Source organism: Elephantulus edwardii, unplaced genomic scaffold, assembly GCF_000299155.1.
Source record: "Elephantulus edwardii isolate Elephantulus edwardi_28Jun2011 unplaced genomic scaffold, EleEdw1.0 scaffold00074, whole genome shotgun sequence".
Classification (NCBI taxonomy): Eukaryota; Metazoa; Chordata; class Mammalia; order Macroscelidea; family Macroscelididae; genus Elephantulus; species Elephantulus edwardii.
In genome coordinates, this window is record NW_006399824.1 from 15,730,126 (window position 1) to 15,750,912 (window position 20,787).

Genomic DNA, 20,787 nt, shown 5'->3' on the forward strand with positions numbered 1-20,787 from the left:
AAGAAAAAGGATGGAGGAAAAGGCTAAAATAAGAATTGAATCATTTCCAATAGATCATTCATCCTCCCAGGGTGAGGTCTGTTATATAGAGGGATTGGACCCTACCTGTGCCGAACTTGGCTGAACTTTTTATGTGCTTATAACCCCTTTCTCTTTTTTCACCCCCTTAATAATTTTTTCTTATTTTTCTTGAAAATTGTAGAGTTTAACTAACCATGCTTTTTAACACTTAATTTTCATCCTCAGTCCTCAAAGCTCTCCCTTGTTCATTTTCTCTAACTTCCATAACACTTACACCCATTCCTCCCTCTTATAGAATCAAACACTATAATAAGCTTCCATATATGTTTGGGAGTCCATGAATGTCCTTGTAATGCATACTGTGTTGCTTCATATATGCACATTACACAAAGAAGGCTCATTCTGTTACTGTCTTTTCTGACTCAGCATTGTTTTAGAAGCTTAGCCATGTTGCATGGCCACTCAGTCCTATGTTTCCTGTGACTGCATCACACCCCAGAGAACATTCTTGTCATCCTACACTCCCTTTCCACTTATGACAGAGCCACAAGCCAATGCTCACTCTGGCATCTCAGTCAACTTCTCTGCCCATGTCCTAATGTCACAATCTAAAAACAATCATGGTCCATGTGTGAAAACATCAACATCACTAATGAAAATCTTAACCTACTCCCAACAAAAGTTTAAAAAACAAACAAAAAATACCCCTGCCACTTATGAAGATTTAGGACACTTTTTTTAATAAAGGTTCTTGGATAATGGAATTAGTAAATACTGCCTCGCTTTGGCAGTTTGTGTCGTCTGACTCTCCAGAAAAGCAATAGTGTAAGACAGCACCTCATGATCTCTGTAGGATTCTTGGTCCCTGCCTTTTAAAAGCTCCCTGATGAGTTTGCACACATGCACTAAAAGTTGCCTTCCAATTTTGTTATTTCACATCTGGAGTTTAAAGAAAAAGTAACCTGCCAGCACAAATTTTGTGAATTTTCCAATCTGTATCAGAAGTTCTAGATAAATTCTTTCTAGGACCTAAAACTTCTCATTTACCTTGTTTTCATGCTTAGGTGTTCAATTATAATGCATTCCCTGACGTATTAGCTGAACTGTGTTTGAGACACTGTGACTTGTCTCAGTTCTTCGCATTGGGTTCTTGGACCTCCCTTGGATCCCCTGATGCCTATTCACTTGCTATACCTAAGAGGTTTTGTTCTAAATAAGTAGTTACAATGAATGGCCAAATGCTTAAAATGTTCAACTCTTAGAGAAATCTCTTAAAAGATCAATGTATAGATCTCTCCATCAAATGCTGTAGTGCTGATTTCATATTGCTTCTACTTTCATGATAGGATGGTAAGGACTTCTGTTGTGAGAGAAGATGAGTAATCTCATATTCTCTGTGCAGTTTACAGCCTCTGAAAACCTCCTGGAGGAACAGCTATGAGTTGGTTCCAATTTGATGGCAATGAGCTGGCGGGTTTTTAGTTGAAGACTTGCACACATTTGATGCACTTTTGGTATCTTTCATTCTCTTTTGATTGTTCTCAGGACTGATTTCACCATACCTATCTTAGAAAGATGGATTGTCTACCAAGAACTTGACATAGGAACCATGATAATGTCTTAATAACTATTTGTTAATAATGTGTTATAACCTAGCACAATATAGTACTTTACATCTCGCATCTCATTTCAATTTCTCCCAACATGACCTTACAGGGAAAGTTACGGTTTCTTGAGAAGCAGACTCTGAGATGAGGACTGATTGGAGAGTGGCTTATTTAGGACACACTTTTAGGGGAGTGCAATGAGAGATGCACAGAGCAGTACAGGAAAGGGAAAGGAACGACAGACAGCCAGTGTCAGGCAGTTCCACTCAGCATGATTAAAAACAGTGTTCTGGAATATAAACTCCATCTCAGTTTTGGCTTCTGCGTCCCTGCATCAGTGGTTAAAGGCTAAGGGTTCAGGACAGGAAAGGCGAAGGATTTAAATAGAAAATCCCATTATTTTTTATTCCCTGCAATTTGGAGGTTTAAATAATTGGCTCTGGCAGAATACAGGGAATCTTCAAACAAAAATAATATATGTGGGCATGTAAAAGCAAACAAAAGAACAGAGAAAGAGGGCAAGAGCACCCAGAAAAGTGAAAATTATCCAAAAGCACTTAGGAGGATGGATTGATCTCCTGCTAACCACTGTCCTGAAATTCTGAAAAATAGCTGACTCAAACTATTTGGTAAGTAAGGCAAATAATGAAAGTTTTGTGTGCTGCTAACTCAATATGGTTGGGAAAAAATTGCATACATTTTGACTTCAAGGCAATAATGAAAGTTCTGAAGTCCATCTGAAGTACATCAAAACATACATCTACATGTTGCAGAACTTCAAACAAAACCCAGGGGTGTGGGAATACATGAACAACACACATAGTCTTATTTGAAAGACTGTCAACTGTATAAAAGAAATTTGACAATGATTTATGTGAATCTAAACAAATTTCTGCCACAGCATGTTGTAGCAATTTCTGAAAAAAGTCTCACTCACTCACTCACTCATTCACTCACTGTCGTTGAGTCAGAACCAGATCATAGCTGATCCTTCATTGGGTTTCCAAGGCTATGAATCACACAGGAGGAGATTGCCCGTCTCTCTCTACTTCAGATCTGTTGGTGGATTCGAACTTCCAGAGGAGTGCAGCCTTTGCCTTAGCAGTGCAGTGTCCCTGTAAAGACCTAGGACACCATTCTGGTTCTCCTTCGACATCACCACTACACCCCTGCTCGCACACAAAATCACTTTGGGAGAAACTAATCAGACTAAAGATTTGAGATGAACTTTTAAAAAAATGTATGTGTATATATTATTTCCATGAAGTTCATGGGCTAATTGTTATTGATCATATCACACAAGCAAAATGGGTTGCTCAGACAATGACTACAGAAATCTAGCTTTGACTCCTAGTTTTAATTAAGGCACCTTTCCTCACACTGCTCAGAAGCTAGGCAACCCCATTGTTATGGCTGTGGGACAGCATCTCCCTTTGGGTCATTTTTCTTGGATGTTTTCCTAGATTTATTCTGGATCCTCCCCTTCCCACACCCCCCCCCCAGTTTTGTTTGAATAGCCCTGTAAGGGGAATTGAATAATTTTATCATTCCATAAATCTTGAAACCTTTAGGAGAAGAATCACTCTCTTCCATTCATTGTCACGGAGTCAAAACTGACTCGTAACTGACCTAGTGAATTTCTGAGGCTCTGAATTGATGAGAGGGACATGATCTTTGGGATAGCAGCACAACTCCCTATGGACTAGCCCATCAGACCTGGAATATCTTTTTCTTTTCATATATTTAATCACTTCTGAGTGATGGCTACATTGGTAATTGGAATGAGTGGCTTCTCTACGTGTGATGATAACATTTGATAAAATTAGCTCTTTCTAAAAATGTCATTCATCTCTCAGTTTCAATGAGATATTCTTCTCAAGTACAAATTTCTTAAAGCAGAACTGATTGTATTCAGCGTCAATTAGGACATATCTCTCCTGCCTTAAAAATACTTATGCGAACAAAGACCTCAGATAGCAACCGTGAAAATATGCTTTCATTGGGAATGTCTCAATGTCATGACCCAGAATCCATGCAGTGTGTCAGGGCCTCTCCAGCTGAAGATAGTTCTAGATTTTATTCCTCTGAAAAATGGACCTTCAATATGGACTATATCTTCCATGATTTACATCTTATCATCAAAAAGAGAAAAATCCTCTCCACTAGGCCAATAAACAACATCAGAATATAGAGAGAGAAAAGATTGAAGTTGTCAACAATTTTGTCTTACTTGGACCACACCCTTGGTACCAGCAGTCAAGAGATCAAAAGACAAGTTGCACTGGAAATCTGTTGTCAAGGACCTCTTCAAGGTGCTAAGGAGCAGTGATGTCCATTTAAAGGCTAAAGTATATCAGATTCAAATTATAGGTTTTTTTAAATTGTTATATATTAGAAAGCTGGGCAACAAATATGAATGGCAGAAGAGGAGTCAATTCCATTAAGTTTTGAATTTGAAAAAGGATACCGAATGAGCTGCCAAAAAACATATAAGTCTGGGAGAAAGTTCAGCCAAGCTGTTCCTTAGAAGCATGGAGAGTGAAACTTCATCTTATGTACTTTTAAGTACAGTTTTCATTATAGCCAATAAGATGAATTGACCCAGTGACTGTAACAATGAGCTCAAATATGTCAGAAATAGTGAGGCCAGGATAGAATAGGGCAAGATTCAGATACATTGTTCATAGGGCCACTATGAGTAGGAGTCACCTTGATGACACCTAACAACACAACAATTAACAACTCATTCCCAGAAAAATCTGATAACAGAATCTCTTTGGTCTTCAAGTCTAGATGCTATGCTTGTCACTTATCCTATCACATTGTCTCCCTTACTACAAGTCTGACCTCTGTTTCTAGGCTCATCACTGTAGAACTTCCATTTGATCAACATCTTATGATATAGGCATATGTATATTATGCACATGAAGAGCTAGGTGTTTTGTGATGGTACTGTGGTGGGAAAGTGAAGCTTTCAAATCCAATTGAAGTTCATACTGATTGCCTTGAACCTCAAAACTCTGTGATAACAGAACAGACTTCCTTTTTTTTCCAGAACAGACTTTCTTATTCAGTATATTTTTCAGGCAATAGCTCCATTATTACATCCAGTTCTAGAGCTATAGTAAGGAGCTATGCTGCCAACCAGGCGGCATTTTGTTCAAATCCATCAGCTGTTCCCTGGGAGAAAAATGAGTAATCTATAGCCTCTGAAAACCCCACTTGAAGGTCAACAATGGGTTAATTCCCACTTGAAAGTACACAACAACAACAACAACAACACTGGTAAGAGGCTGCTACGCTGCAATTCCAAAGGTACATAGTTCAAATTCACCAGCTGCTCTGTGGGAGAAAGATGGACAGTTTCCTCCCCTGTAATTTATTGCCTTTGAGAACCCACTGGAAGGTCAGCTCTGACTTGAAGGCACACAACAGCAAAAACTTATAATAAAATTAGTCTATGCTCTAAGTCTTTGGACTCACAAAAGGTCTAGTATCATGTTGGGTACATCTAAGTAATCAGATGACAAATGAACATATCAAAATTAATATATTAGACCTAGTATGAAAATGGGCTTCATATCATCCGCCAACTCCAATCAGTACCCTTGCTTAAGTTATTCATGATTGAGGCACAGTTCAGGCTCAGAGGCAAAATGTTTTGAGTGAGCTTAACAATGTTTCCCAGAAAATATAGCTCTAGGAGAAAAGACTAGTAACATGATTGTCATGGTGATATTCATTTCACAAATACATGCCTAATAAATGTCACACACATTTGTGAATGCCAAGGTCTTTATTATCTATGGAACTGTTTTATACTGAGAGACATGCAGTGAAAACCAACAAACAAATGTGTTTTATGAAATGCTACAAAGAAAAAAACCAATAAGAAGATGATAGAGGTGAGCTCTGGTGGCCTAGTGGCAAGACGCTGCACTGCAATCCCAGAGGCGTGTGGTTCAAATCCACCAGATGCTCTGCTGAAGAAGGGGGGACAATCTCTTCCTGTACCAGTCAGACCCAATTTGACGGTACACACACACACACACAAATAATAATAATAATAATAATAATAATAATAATAATAATAATAATAATAATATATTATTATTATTATTATTAAAAGATGGTAGAAAATAATTAAATTTTAAATAGGGTGGTCATGGAAGCTCTCTCTATAAAAATGTATTATTGGACTCAATTCATTGCCATCACTTGAAACTGATGAAACTGACTCATAGCTGACCCCTCAGTAGGTTTGCAGAGGTAATAAATTACATGGGAGGAAACTGTCTTTCTCTCACAGAGCAGCTGGTGGATTTGAACTGTGTACCTCTGGAATTGCAGCAAAACAGCCTCTTATCACTGTTGTTTTGAACTTTCAAGTGAGAATTAACTCATTGTTAATGGGTTAATTAAACCCTCTAGTGGGTTTTCAGAGGCTATTGCCCCTTTTTCTTCCATAGAACAACTGATGGATTCGAACAAAATGCCTTCTGGTTGGCAACCCAGCTCCTTTAGATGAGAAGCTGGAAAACACATGGAAGGAGATTGTCCAGCTTTCTTCCACAGAGCTACTGGGGGAGCTGGAATCGGAAGAGAGCTGCCACATTTGGGTTAGTAACTCAAGTGCCTCAGACCACAATGCCGGTGATCCCTATCATTCAACTACAGACCTGAAGTTAGTGAAAAAGTAAATCATGGAAACATCTAGAGGAAGAATATTTGAAGGGAAAGAAAAGATGTTGTTGTTGTAGAGTTGAGCACGACTCATAACAACCCTGTGAACAAAAGATCTGTAGCCTTTTTATAACTATAGTCATTTATCAAAGTTCATAGAGTTTCCAGAGGCATGGTGTTTAGGAAGCAATGCCACTCCTGCATCCAAGGATGTGCAGACCCTTGGAAAAGAACATGTTTAGTACAAAAGAAACTCAGTAAGAAAACCTATGACACTGGATTATAACTGGCAGAAGGAGAAGTAGCCAAGGTAAAAAACAAATTGCACAGCGCAGCAGTTTTCAACATTTATGTACACTATTATAGATACACACTGTCTTTAAAAAGACAAATATTTGGCCAACACACTCAGAACTTTTTATTGGCATTTAAGTCCTCTCATTCTTCCACCAAATAACATATAATATTATAGTAACAATATCGTTATCTATTCAGAAATGTTTGGTTTTTAAACATTTATTGACACAAAGGCCATTAACCTTCTCTGGAGAACTTGTGTAAAAATAATGAAAGGACTTGTCCTTGAAAGGAGTTTTGGTTTTCCACTTCAGAGAAGTAGCTGAGCCTGGTTGGGGCCATTAATCGTAAAACTATTTAAATTTCTGAACCAAGATGGCGGCCCCACCCACTTGGAGATGGAACAACATAAATAACAAAAAGTTTGGAGTGCCTGTCAAGTAAGCGAACAAGAGTTAATAAGCAAATCAGGGAGGGAAAGGCAGAGAACAGCTCCGCAGTGGCTTTTCTTGTGAAAGAAGATGTGAAATAATAGGTAGTGAGCTCTGGCTCCACCTCAGGGGCTCCCTTGCTCCCAGAGGCATCAGGTGTCCTTCATTGTCTCTTTCTCCCCCAACCCAGAGGCAGCTCCAGAAAACAGCCAGACTCTAGCATTTGCAGTATTGTGGCAGAGAGCTGTATCCAATTCTCTCATTTCACATGTTCTTTTTACACTGTGACCTTGACCTTGACACTCCCATTGTATGGTGCTATCTGTGTCGCTTCTCCATGAAGTTGCATGAAACCTTTTGACCCCTTCAAACAATACAGTATGGTGACTTCTGATGTTAAATCAAAAATATATAATGATTCTGTTGTTGGTATAAATGCTCTTGGAGCCCAGCTGCTATGCTATAAGGAAGCCCGGACAGGGAAACCATATGGAAAGACCATCTGTTAGGGTTCTTCCAGTCAACAGCTCAGCTCAAGTTTCAGCCAAGAATAAACATTCATTTCTGTGTTAGTTATCCAGTGCTGCTATAACAGAAACACCACTAGTGGGTGGTTTTCACAAATAAATTTATGTCCTCACAGTTTAGAAGATTAGAAGTCTGAATGCATGGTACCTGCTCTCTTGCAATCTCTCTCTCTCTGCCTCTGTCATCTATCTATCTGTCCATGCATCCATCCATGCATCCACCCATCCATCCATCCATCTCTCTCTCTCTCTCTCTCTCTCTCTCTCTCAGTTGCCTCTGGGAGAAGCAACCTTATCTCCCTTCAGCATTGGTGGGTCCAGCATTTCCTCAGGATCTTTATGTGCATGTTCCCATCTTTTCCCGGCTCTAGAGAGTTCTCAGCAGAGGAATCCTGGTTCAAATGGCACACTCCTCTCTTAGCTATTCTTTCTTATTGATATGTGGAGGTCCCTCCTTTCCGCTCAATTCTCTCTCCTCTTGTCTCTTGTATCAAGCTCTGTTCATGTAATCTAAAGAGAGTTGCTCTACTAACCCAGAGGCTGCACCTCTATGCTGGTCCAAGCCCACCAGCAGCTGTGCGGGAGAAAGATGGGCAGTCTCCTTCTGTGTAAAGAGAGACAAAAATTTGGAGGTGTTTGTTAGCCAGTATTAACCAGAACAGGTATCAGTTATGATCACTCACTCATTGTCTTCCAGTGGGAATTAACTCATAGCCAACTCTCAAAGGGATTACAAAGGCTGAAAATCACAAAGGGGAAGATTGTTGTTGCTGTTGTTGTGTACCATAGAGTCAGAGCAGACCCATAGCAGACCTTCCTGTGGGTTTTCAGACGCTGTTAATTGCATGGGAGGAGATTGCCCATCTTTCTCCCTCAGAGCAGCTGGTAACCTCGAACATGTGCCTTTGGGATTGAAGCACAGCATCTTGCCACTAGGCCATCTTATTTAATTGGAGCTGCTGGTGGATTCAAACATGCTGCTTTTGAGCTAGCAGTACAACTCTCTCACCACTAGACCACAAGAGCTCCTCTTGATGGTAAAGGAGGTTTAAAATGGTTTCCAGTCACTCTGAACAAGGGAGTAGGACCTCAAACTGGTTCGTTCTATTTTAACCCCTGTTGAATAATTGTATTTTCACCCTGTTGTTTGTTGTTGTTTTGTGTCCCCTCAAAGTCAGAACTACCATCCAAGAGGTTTTCAGAGACAGGAAAACTATATATATATAGCAATTGCCCATCCTTCTCCCACAGAGCAGCTGGTGGATTCAAACTGTGTGGCTTTAGGATACATGCTGAATTTAGAATCTACCTTTTAACAAGATCCCCAAGTAGGAACCAGAATGAGAACTAAAGCCATGAATGAGAGGCAGCGTAGTATGAGAGGCAACGTAGTGTATGTAAAAACTGCAGAGTCAGGCTTGGACTGGAATCTTTATTCAGGCCACTTCCTAGCAGTGTGACTGCCACAGTTGATGATCTGTCAAGCTTCCTTTTTTTGCTGTAAAGTGTTATTGAAAGGTGAAATGAGGTATGAACATGTGGAGTAGACCTACCACAAAGGAAAAACACTCAGTTGATTCTTCTCACACCTCTAAGGCCCTCTCCACCCTAGGAAGAGGGAAGACTCATATTTGGCATCATGGCCATAAAACTTCCAGGAATAGCCATCTTTCTTCCTGCATGTCCTACCACATAGACTTCTTTGAGCTTCCACCCACTTGGGTGCATGCCATGAGCAGAAGTGACCATGGCAGCTTAGATTGGAAAATAACTCAACCTTGGCGTTCTATAACCACACACATCACTGGTTTTTTTTGTCTGTTTTACCCTCAAAGCAAAAAGCGGAAACTCAGCTTCCCACATGACAACTTCTACGAAAATTGTCACTTGATGGTTTCTAAGCAAACTCATTCTACATTTGGTCCAGCCCTCTGGCCTGGCTGCAATCCCAGCAACTCTCTTGCTGCTCTTTCTTTGTGATTTCTAAGGAGGCTCTGTGAGCATACAGATGAGAGGAGAAGGATGAAATACCCAGGATATATGTCACATAGGAAGACGTCTTAGTGCAGTGCTAGGGCACAGAGGAGAAGGGACTGAGAAAGAAGCACTGTGGGTCAAAAAAAAGACTCTCCCTAGGGTTGTCTTTCCAAAACACATCTGTTTCTCTTTGTGGAAGACATTAACTTCTATCTTTCTTGGGCATCTGGCACTGTAAAGTTTCAGATGTTCTGTCTTTGGTTTTTTACAAGCTTCAACATGAACTGATAATTATATCATCCAAGGTGAATGAGAAAGTGGTGATTCTGTTCCAAGAAGGTGTCAGAAAGGACACTCATTTAACAGGCTTCCTGAACCATCCAGTGTCTAAACTCGGAAATACTATGAGCCCAAGCACTTTATAATAAAATAGTTTTCATCTCCGCCTCAGCCATTTTAGAAGGGAACCCTAAGCTTCTGTCAATATTTACAAAGAAAGATTTTACACACCTTTCCACAATGAGAAAGCTATGAAGTGGCACTTCCTTATCCTTTCTTTATCCCCATTAGCTCTTCTCCTAACAAGAAGCAGTCAACCTCGTTGGTTAATTCAATACTCGTTAGACTGGGTTACTCAACCTCCTTCTCATGACTCATGGATGTTCAGAAAAAGGCCAAATTCTCAAATTTCCTGCCCAGGAAGCAGCTGTCTCAAAACTTAAGAGAGGCACGTTCTCCCTTCAGCTTTCCGTTCTCAGCCAGTGATGAATGTGTGATAGGCTCTTCACCCATAGCTTTCATAGAGCTGAGACTTTGAATTCAGACTTCTAAGTCATCAAAACTCTGAGACAACCCATTGCTGTTGTTTTAAGCAGCCTAGAGTGAGACTTTTTGTTACAGCAGCCCTAGGGCACTAACTAAAATAATCTCAAGTTGGCTTGAGAATTCCCTGAAAGTCAGGAGTTACAAGGCCCCTGACCTCACTAGTCCTCCTGATGTGCCTGGGGCGGTGTGTATCTTTTCTCTGCCATTTAGAACCCAGAAGGAGAGAATGACTAAGTGACTCCTCCACACACACACACAGCAACAACTCCCCTCCACCTCATTTTCTCTCATCAACTTTCAGCCTGACACTGTTCTCACAACAATCCTCTCAAATAGACCTTAACATAAATCTTCTTTCTAGGTGAGGAGACAGGATAAGTTATTTATCCGAGGCCAACAAGTTAATAAACAGCTGAGCTAGAACTGGAAACGAACTTCATCTTTGACAATTGAGAAAGTGGGCCAGATGGTCTAAATAATTTACAGAGCTTATATAATAATAATCAGAGTGGTGCCATAGAAGGGATTTGAACACACTTTCCATTCTAACATTCATTTGTGAAGGATTTAGAGAATATATATGACTTCCTTCAGCTCATGTAAAGTTAGTGCAGGAAACCTGAGTTCAAGACTAGTTTTCTTTGGCTTGCTCTACCTTCTCTTGCATATTTCTGCAAGCCATCCACCCTAATTCCTTCCTACTGCTGGTAAACCTTCCTGATCTCTGTTTTAGTCCTTATCTGCAAACTGTCTCTCACCCTCACAAAGCTCTCTTATCACTAAGCAGAGCAGCAGTGTTAGGTTCCAGGGTCCTTTTCATAAAATGTGCATCTTATTTCCACTTCACTTGTTGGCTAAAGTTTAACCTGTGATGGGATTCCAGAGTCATCCAAAGTTCACTGGTGGCGTAAGCTGGAGTTACAGGTAACAGATGAGCCCTAGGTCTGGCAGCCATGGGCTCTGTGGCTGCATCACGTACTGTTCTCTAGAGAAGCAAGAGGCCATCTAGAAAGAGATATTTCTCCAACAACCCTCTAGAAGACAACTCTTTAAAAGAAATGACAATGACATAGAAAACCTATTCCCTGCCCTCAAGAGTCTAGAAGAATAGAAAGGAACTTCAAGTTTCCTTTATTCCTTTAAGATGTGTCAGGGTAAACCTTGCAGAATATTCTAGTTAATCAATGCCAGTGCATGTCACATAACATCCTAGGAGTTTAGAGTGGGCCAAGATAACAAGAAGAGTGACAGAAGCTCCACATTGAGGAGCAAGCAGTGTAATAGTCTCCTCAGGTTCTGTTCCCTATTTCTCCTTCCTCCGCCCTCAGTTTTCTTCCTAATGCAACACAGCTACTCTAAAACGTGTTACTCCTAGCAGGCCTTGTGTGGTGGGCTGTCACTTTGCATAAAAACCTTAAAAGGATAGACTCCCTACATCACACTGGTCAAGGTAAACATGCCTTCTGCATCTGTGATATTGGGAAATTAAGAAGTGTTCTATTCAGCATCATAATCCTTAAAAATGTAGTTTAAATCAGTCAAGTTCCTTGAAGCCACAAGGCAGAAATGTAGATAAAGCCTAGACATCACAACAACAGTTTCAATGCAAAGATGTTGTTGATTCCAACTCACAGCAACCATGTACGACAGAATATAACTGCCTCATTAGGTTTCCAAAACCAGAATTTTATGGATCAAACTGTCAAGTCTATATTCTGATGGAACCCATTGTGGGTTCAAATAATGTTGTTTGTTGTTAAGTGCTGTCGAGTCGCAGGCGACTCATAGCGACCCTATGAAGGAGAGTCCTTGACACTTAGGTGCCTTTCATCCTCTCTCCAAGTTCATAGGGTTTCCAGAGGCAAGCTATTATGGAAGTGGACGCCACTCCTCCTTCCACGCTTGTTCAATCGGGGAGCTCCACCCCACTCTCAGTCCGCACTGTAGCCAACCATTAACGCATTTGACACATCTGTGTCACAGTGTTCAGCCTCACAGCAACCACAAGTGACCGCAGGACGGCAACTTGTACACCAGGGCTATATGACCTAGAGGAATGTCTGAACAAAAACAATGAAAGACTGTCCTGAAGGCCGCGAACCAAAAGTCACCCACCATTGTCTTGGTCACATCGTTTTCTCTTCGCTGGGCCAGCTCATCTCTCTCTCTCTCTCTCTCGATGTTATTGTTGTTAAGTGCTGTCAAACCGCAGGCGACTCATAGCGGCCCTATGAAGGAGAGTCCTTGACGCTTGGGTGCCTTTCATCCTCTCTCCAAGTTCATAGGGTTTCCGGAGGCAAGCTATTATGGAAGTGGACGCCACTCCTCCTTCCATGCGTGTTCAATAGGGGAGCTCCACCAATGGGTTCAAATAATCCACCTTTTATTTAGCATCCTAGCACCTCATCATATTACCACCACAAATTTGTCTTTATCTTCTTGTTGTTAAGTGCTGTCAACTATGATGTATAGCGACACTATAAACAAGATCTGGACCTTGTCCTATCTTAACCGATGTCATCCTCAACATCTCTGTCATGTTCAAGCTCATTGTTATAGTCACTATGTCAATGCATCTTGTTGTGATTCTTCTTTTCTTCTGACCCTTCACCTTTTCCACCATGAGGTGTTTTAAGATGCATAATTCAATCTGTAATACCATTTCTGCAATATACTTAGAAATCCTTCAAAGATTCTTCAAAAACCTAACCTACTCTGTTTCTGTTGAGTCAATTCTGATTTAAAGCAACTCCATAAGATCAAGAAGGATAACTCCATAGGGTTTCCGAGGCTAGTGGCCTAGTGGTAAGAAGCTGCGCTACAATCTCGAAAGCATGCAGTTTGAATTCACCAGCTGTTCTGTGAGAGAAGGATGGGCAATCTCTTCCCAAGTGATTAACAGCCTCTGAAACCCCGCTGAAGGTCAGCTATGGGCCAGTTCTGACTTGACAGTATGCAACAATACCACCACAAACTTTACAGAAGCAGACAGTCACATCTTTCTCTTAATGTTGTCGTTGTTGTTGTTAGATGCTGTCAAGTACAACTTACAGTCATGTTGTGAACAGCAGATCCAAACCCTGTCCTATCTGTGCCGTCTTCACAATCTCTGACATACTTGAGCCCATTGCTGCAGTCACTGTGTCAATCCATCTGGTTCAGGGTCTTTTGATGACTAGTTGGTAAATTCAAACCACTGACCTTTCAGTCAGCAGTCAAGTGTTTAATCATTGTGCCACCATGACTCGTTCACTGCAAGGTTGCTTAGGCATAAGAAGGAGTAAGGAAACTGGTATATTCATCTTAAGTCTCACTTCTCCTAGCTGTGGATGCAAAATGGGTTTACAGCCATCAGAAAGGGCCTCAGCAGCACCTGCAACAGGCTCTTGGACGGCAAATCCACTTTACATTTATAACCCCGATATGGATAATCTATGGGTCAGTTCTGACTCAATGGCCTACAACAGCAATAGGAAGACTATATAATGAGATTGGTTCAATACCAACAGGTACAGATCGTCTCTATTGGACAGAACAAACCACCTTCATTCATGTTAATCCTATTTGCCTTCTGGATCACCTGAGACTTCCCACTTCTAACTATCATGGTCAGGAAAACAATTTACTTCATTTCTTTAAAAAAGCAGTCTATAAGAATTAAGAAAACAAAGCAAAAGACTCCACTTTTCAAAAGGCAACTGTACCTGTCAGTGAGGTTTTATGAATCTCTCTCTCTCTTCCCACTTGCCCCACCTTTGTCATTTTGCCCTTTCTATTTTCTTCTGCCTATCTCTTGGGTCATGCTCTCTTGGGTCAAGATAAATAAAATATCCATTTGCCCTTTGGGTATACCCTGTACACAAGGCTTGCTTTCAGGAATAAAACTTTAGTCTTAGGAGCAAAGGATAGAGAAGGAGAATAGGAGTCCCAGAGCCCAAGAAATAGCCCTTCCACAACCCATTGCCACTGAATAATGGTCGTCAAGTCTACATCACTTAGGCCTACTTAATTTAGAGAGCTGTCACTAGCCTGCTTAACAGCTTTCTGGGTATTTTGGTATGTAGTAGACAGGAATGTCTACGCTGCTTTGCTGCAGGCTGAAGGAAGTCACAGTCATATCCTTTAGTTTCACTGCTGCCTTCCAAGGGACATCATCTCCATCTGGAAACAACTTGTGTCCGAATTTGATTGACTCTCTTAGGCAACAAGCACAGGTGAGCCTGCGCTTACCTCACTTACTGGGGAATCGACCTCTAGCTGTGATGGCAAAACAACGCTTATGTCTGACCCTGTTTCTTTCTCTTCCCCTCTTCCTTTTCATGTGCTCTCCATTATTCATGAACTCTTCCAATTTTCTTAATACCAACAGTTTTGCTGCCAGAGGCACAGAATTGATTTTGTGGAGTGGTTTGCACACTTTGAGATGCTCTTATTTATTTATCTGAAAGGTTTCTACTCTGAGCTGGGCATCAAACTGGGCCAGACAGTGTAGGGCATTGGGTTTCTAGAACTTGTTGCCTTGGAAACCACCAGACTCTGAGATAACATCAAAGAGGGGTCTGTGACAAAATGAGACTTCTTCCCTCAAAACTCACACAATCCGCTACAGTAAAATGGAACTTCAAAGACTAAATGCCAACTTTTACTTGGTCAGGTCTCAGTATTTTAAATACTCAATATTTGTAAAAATGAATTCCACTGAGGATTTTAAGCCTTCTACATGACATGTGCTACCGAGCTGTCTTTAAATCCAACACATGGGGTGGTACAAAAAGGTGTACTTTGCAACCTGGCACACTTGAGTTCAAACACCAGCCCATCACTAGACCAGACATTCAACCTTTCTCAACCTGTTTCCTCCTCGGTAAAATGAGCTAAAGTGAGAATTATGTTATAAAAACCTGGAAGCAACTACAACAGGACTTGGCACACATGAGTGCACCACAATAAGTGTACTCGGTGACCCTGAGCATCTTTCTAATCTCTTCTAAGAGTTAAAAAGCCGGGGGTGGAGGGGAGGGCGGGGAGAAAAGTGCAACAATGAATAAATGAAATTCCAAAATCTCTGTAGATGTTCATTGACATTTTTTTTAAAAAGCAAAAAAAAAATCTAAAAATAAAAAAATCCAGACAGGTCAATGGAAATATGTCTCAGCTATATTGCCTGCTTCACCTAAATCTATAACATGTTCCTGAAAGTAAATTCTAGATTTTTTTTTTAATTCTCAGGTTCGTTTAGACTTCATGTCTCTGCTGAAATGCACAGAATTCATCTATTGTGTTTGTATGGTATTCAATAAATCCCGCTCAACATTTGGCATAAAAAAAAGAAAAAGAGTGTTCTTAATTTACTTACTAACATCATCTACAGCCAAATCTCTTTGGCCCTTGTGAAAGGTAATACAATCCTAATTTTCATGCTTAACCCTCTCAGGTGGTAGCATAAGATCAAGAACGAATGTTACTGAGAGAGAAAGTCCAAATGGAGTGAAGATATTACTTAAAAACAAGTCTGCAGGACTTGACAGATTATCCACAATTTAGGTGTTTCAACACATGGCCATGTTTTGGAGCAATTAAAAGAAAGAAATCAAAATATGTGCCCACTCTACAGATGATTGAATATAATGTAGAAATTATTGATCAATATCATTAATAATATGCAATAATAAAATCTTTCTGAAAGTGATTAAAAAATGTCCTGAGCACTACATCAATAGGAAACTGCCAGAAAGTCAAGCTGGATTCAGAAGAGAACATGGAACAGGGACATCGCTGCTGACAACACATGGATCTTGGCTGCAAGCAGAGAAATAATTGCTTATTTTTCTAATTATGTAAAAACATTCAACTGTGGGGATCATAATAAATTAAGGCTAACGCTGTAAAGAATCAAAATTCCAGAGCACTTAGAATCTTCAAATAGAACAAAAAGCAGTCATTTAAATACAACAAAGGGATATTTCATGGTTTCAAATAACAAAGAGTCTGCCTCATTGTTGTATCCTTTTATCATACTTACTCGATCTGTATATTGAGCAAATAATCTAAGAAGTGGAGTTATACAAAGAAGAATGCGGCATCTGGACTGAGAGAAAGTATTGACCATCCCATGGACTGCCAAAAGAACAAATTTTTCTTGAAGGAAGTTCAACCAGATCATTCCTTAGAGACAAAGATGTTACTTCATCTCACATACTTTAAGCATGGTGTCAGCAGGAAATAATCCTTAAAGAAAAACATTGTGCTGTGAAAGGTAGGATGATGGTGAAAAGAGAGGAAGACCTTCAAAGAAATATATAGATGCAGAGAGTATCACCATGGCTATGACAAAGATCATGTGAAAAATTATATGAAGGATTAGGGCAGAGTTCAGATCTATTGTTAATTCATAGGATCACTATGAATTATAGTCAACTTAAAGATTCCTAACAACATTGTTATAAATCTTGTTTTAAAAGTACATCTACCATAGATTATTTCATTTACCCTAATGTAAAATTGAGACAAATTGTAATTGTTGTTGTTGTTATGTGCCATCAAGTTGCCTGTGTCTCATAGTGACACTGTGAACAACCCCTCTGAAGCCTGCCCTGAACTGAGCCAGTCTCACTGACTCTGACACACCTACCCTCGATGCACTATGCTGTCCCTCCACCCTTCCGAGCTTGATGTCCTTCTCCAGGGATCTGTCCCTCCTAGCCATATGCCCAAAGTATGTCAGACAGAGCTTCAAATTCCTAGCCTCCAAGGAGAAACTTGGTTTCACCCTCTCCAAGACAGACCTATTTGTTCTCTTGGTGGTCCATGGTATGTTCCAGACTTATCTCCAGCACCACAACTCAAATCCATCAATTCTTCTTCTGTCATCATTAGTCATTGTCCAGCTCTCTTATGCATAGCAAGTTAATTGTGAAGACCATGTCCTGGATCAGCACATCTCAGTCTCTAGACTGGCCTCCTGTTGTTATTGTAAAGTTGCTATTAGGTTTGGTTAAGTTGGCTAAGACTCATAGTGGTCCAACGAACAACAGAGCAAAACCTTGTCCTATCCTGTGCCATCTTCACCATGCTCAAACTAAAAAAGGAAAAGAATTGTCCTCCAGAATCTCCACAATGAGCACACACTTGCTGACATCTTTATTTAAATCCAATGAGACACATATCAGAGTTATAAACTTCCTTAGGGGTATAAGATGGTAAATTTGAGTTTTGACACTAAATTGTGGTAACATGTTTCAGCAACAATATGAAGGTCCCTAATTCTAATGGAGGGTATGTGGTTCGAATCCACTAGTTGCTGTGCAGGAAAAGGATGGAGACTCTAATGTGATGCACAGCCTCTGAAAACCCACTGGAAAGTCAGCTATGGATCAGTTCCACCCTGATGGTACTAAAAAACAACAATTTTTCTCCTCCCTTAAAGACTTCCCAACCCCCTCCTCAATTTTAGAAATATTGGAACTAATCGATTTAGTCTGTCTCTAGTAAATAACAGGTACACATAGCTCTTTCTAATGGAAGAAAAGAAAGTAGTTAAATTGGACTTGAGACAGGTCTATAAAATACTTAACATTTATTGAGTGTTCCTAAATCTGAGGCATAGAGATTTTAAGTAATTTATACTATTAAGTGGCAGGACTATGGTTTGAACCCAGGAAGTCTGTCTCTGTTATTGTTGTTATGTGCAACAACTTCGAACCCTGCTCTATCCTGAACCAACCTAATCGTCTCTGACACACCTACCCACTTTACCCTAGTCACTGAGTCAATCCATTTCATCAAAGGTCTTCCTCTCTCATGCTGTCCCTCCACCCTCCAAAATATGATGTCCCTCTTCAAAGACTAGTTCTTTCTTGCAACATGCCCAAAATATGACAGATGAAACTTCAGAATCCTTGCCTCCAAGAAGCTGCCTGGTTTCGCCCAATATAGGACAAACATGTTTGTTCTCCTGGCAATCCATGGAATGTGTATTCAATACTCTTCTCCAGCACCACAGCTCAAAGGTTCAGTTCTCCTTCTATCATCCCTAGTCATTGTCCAGCTTTCTGACACATAGCAAGTAATTGCGAAGACCATGGCCTGTATTAAGTGCACCTTAGCCTCCAGGCTGACATCATTGCTCTTCAGTGCTCTAGAGAGGTTCCTGACAGCAGACTTTCTCAATGCCATTTGTCTTTTGATTTTCTGGCTACTGTTACCAAGAGTGTTGATTGTGAAGCCAAGCAAACTGAAGCTATTAACAACCTCAATTTCTTTACTGTCTATCATGATGCCCTCAATGGGCCAACTGGCAAGAATCTTTGTTTTCTTGATTTGATCTTCAATCCATATTGAAGGTTGCAATCCTTGACCTTCTGCAGCAAGCGCTTCAAGTCTTTCTCAGTTTCAGTAAGCGAGGTTGTGTCATCTGCATAACATAAGTTGTTGATGAGTCTTCCTCGAGAGTTCAAATTTGAAACCATTATTTTATGTGGTAAAATGAGTCCTTCAACCTGAGAGTGAGGATCTTCTAATTATTTTTTTTCTCTAGATAATCATGTCACCATCATGATCTGAGACTTGAATGTGTTCTCTTTTCCCTTCTACTGAAGAGCAAAGAATATTTGTTTGCAGTGAAAAGGGAAACCAATCTACCAATCCATTTGTGCTCATTCTCTTGAGCTGTTGTGGTAGCAGATTATATGTTAAGCATTAAATAAGCTATTTTATATGTAAGCATTAGGAAAGCCATTTTGTTCTGACAGTCATTTAAATAAAATGTATGCCTTGTCCAGACCATGAACAACAGTTAAGATGGTTAACGGTGACCCTAAGAAACCAAAGGGCAAGATGTCTGCATATGCCTTCTATGTGCAGACGGACAGAGAAGAACATAAGAAGAAAACCCCAGAGGTTCCAGTCAATTTTGCTGAATTCTCCTAGAAGTGCTCTGAGAGGTGGAAGACTATGTCTGAAAAAGAAAAGGTCAAGTTCGATGAGATGGCCAAGACAGACGAGGTATGTTATGACAGAGAAATGAAGGACTATGGGCCGGCGAAAAGAGGCAAGAAGAAGAAGGACCCTAATGCCCCCAAACATCCTCTGTCTGGATTCTTCTTGTTCTGTTCTGAATTTGGTCCTAAGATCAAGTCAACAAACCCTGGAATCTCTATTGGTGATGTGGCCAAGAAGTTGGGTGAGACGTGGAATAACCTGAGTGATGGCGAGAAGCAGCCTTACATCAACAAGGCGGCAAAACTGAAGAAGTATGAGAAGGATGTCACTGACTGTAAGTCCAAGGGGAAGTTTGATGGCACGAAGGGCCCTGCTAAAGTAGCCCAGGAAAAGGTGGAAGAGGAGGACGAAGAGGATGAGGATGAGGAGGAAGAAGAGAAAGAGGAGGAAGAAGAGGAGGAGGAGGAGGATGAATGAAACCCCAGTTTCTCTGTCTCCTTGTGGATACCTTAGTGTAGGAGCCGCCGTGATTGCTGAGTCTCTTGGGAGACCTGTCTGTTGCCCTCATTAGGTTTAATTACAAAATTGGATCATGATCATCTTGTAGTCTTTTCAAAGTGCTCTAGAAGTTGTCAGTGGTTTCCATGAAGTGGCCATGGGTGTCCGGAGCACGCGGAAACTGTATCAAAGCTGTACATACGTCCAGGCCTTTTTAAAATGGTAAGGCACTGTAGTGTTCTCCTCAGTGTGTACTTTGCTGTTGGTGTGAAAGGCATTTAAAGATGTTTCCAATGATTTAAAGATTTAATCATTTAAAGATCATTTCCCCTCCCCGTTTGTTTAATTTGTAAGGTGATGTTAACTATGGTTGTTGGCTAGGAATCCCAAGTTTTCAGCTGTACATATCTATAGTTTGTAAAAAGGACAAAAGAACTGAGATAAACTCTTGGTAGTCCATGCTTGGCATTGAGGCTGGGGGTGGGAGGAAGATGCCCATTGTGGTAGGGGGGGAGCTCAGGCCATGCACTGTGAAGCTGACATGTTGACACTGTGCTGGTCATCCATGTAGCTTCAGGTTGTCTGGTTTTTTTATACAGTGACATAGCACCTGCTACCATTAGCTGTGGAAAGGTGCGGGGGGTCGGGGGGGAGGGCTCGGCTGGCAGGAAAAGTATTTGGATTTTGGAAAGTTTGGTTTGGGTTTTGTTAAGTGCAGTTGTTTTAAAACCTTCTTTGTCAACAAGTGTAGAGCTCTTCGGTGTCAACAAAATGAAGAGCCACTGCATCCATGAAACTTCCAGAACCTTCTGTACTTAAACACAGTTTGCAGTGTTCTGTTCCTTTTTTTGTACGTTTTAGAATGCAGAAATATTTTGAAGTTATATAAACGGTATTATGTTTATAAAAAAAAATAAAATAAAATGTATGCCTCAGTAATTTTGGCAAAAACATGTTTTGCTAAGCTTTATGTTCCAGTAC

General features: G+C 40.5%; 1 pseudogene; it reads left to right on the forward strand.

Annotated features, from left to right (window-relative positions):
- The first annotated feature begins 19,167 nt into the window (after positions 1–19,167).
- Positions 19,168–19,785, forward strand: LOC102851970 (annotated as a pseudogene).
- The last annotated feature ends 1,002 nt before the right edge of the window (positions 19,786–20,787 follow it).